At 41.3% G+C, this 1,132-nt stretch overlaps 1 non-coding gene across 1 annotated transcript; it reads right to left on the minus strand.

The window, feature by feature from the left end:
• Nucleotides 1–365: 365 nt before the first annotated feature.
• Nucleotides 366–472, minus strand: LOC141615957 (small nucleolar RNA R71). The gene has a single exon (XR_012530341.1). It is a non-coding gene; the product is annotated as a small nucleolar RNA R71 (small nucleolar RNA).
• Between the last annotated feature and the right edge of the window lie 660 nt (nucleotides 473–1,132).

Genomic DNA, 1,132 nt, shown 5'->3' on the forward strand with positions numbered 1-1,132 from the left:
CTAAATTTTCATCTCATTGCGTACCAACCGAGGAGAACCTACCAATGATACTCCAACCCCACACCACTTGACCGGTAATTTCATTGCCAAATCCGTATTCATACAATCAGTTGAGAGAATTCAATTTGGAGGATGCCTAGTGAGGATCCTCATCTACACGTGAGACTTTTTGTGACTATTGTGATGCAATTTCCCAAACGGGGGTAACTCAAGACCCAATTCGATGGGTATTGTTTCCTTTTTCCTTGATCGGAACCGCAAAACAATGGTTGAAGAGCCTAGAAAAGTCCACTATTGGAATTGATTCATGGAAGAAGTTAGCACTTGCCTTTTACAAGAAGTTCTACCCTCCGGAGAAGACCAACATTTTAAGAGCCCAAATCACCGGGTTCAAGAAAATTTATGGAGACTCTCTATATGAGGCATGGGAAAGATTCAAGGATACGTGTCGCTCTTGTCCTCATCATGGACTAAGCGAATGGCTTCTAGTACAACAATTTTGGAATGGGTTTATGAAGATGCAAGAAATGTGCTCAACATGGGTTCTAATGGAAGATTCACCAAGGTAGATGACAACCAAACTTGGGCAAAGATAGAGGAGATAGCGGTTCATAACTCTCAATATAGTAGGCCAAGAAAAGCTACTAGGGGAGGGAGACATGAAGTTTACTCCATCACACAATTGAGTGCCGATTTGGGTGCCCAAATATGCTCCCATATTGATACAATGAACTTGAAATTGGATAAGGCTATTGCCAAGATGAATGAAGCTTCTTAATCACCCAAGCAACAAGTCAATGCCATGTTGGCGACATCTTCTATTCCAAATGGAGTGTGTGAGAATTGTGGAGCTTTGGGACATGATCAACAAGAGTGTAGGGGAACATGTGAGCAAGTGAATGCTTTCCAAGCATACAAGAATGGCACTCCTTACTCCAACTATTACAATGAAAACACCAAATTACACCCAAACTTCTCATACAAAAGCCAATATGTTCAAAATCCTCAACCAACATACACCCCACCTCCAATGAGAAATCCTACTCAAAGACCCTATTTCAACCAAAGCCAAGGATTCCAAAACCAACCCTCATACAATCAATCCAATGACCAAGGTTTTGATGTTCAAAAT

The sequence above is a fragment of the Silene latifolia genome, chromosome 11, assembly GCF_048544455.1.
Source record: "Silene latifolia isolate original U9 population chromosome 11, ASM4854445v1, whole genome shotgun sequence".
NCBI lineage: Eukaryota > Viridiplantae > Streptophyta > Magnoliopsida > Caryophyllales > Caryophyllaceae > Silene > Silene latifolia.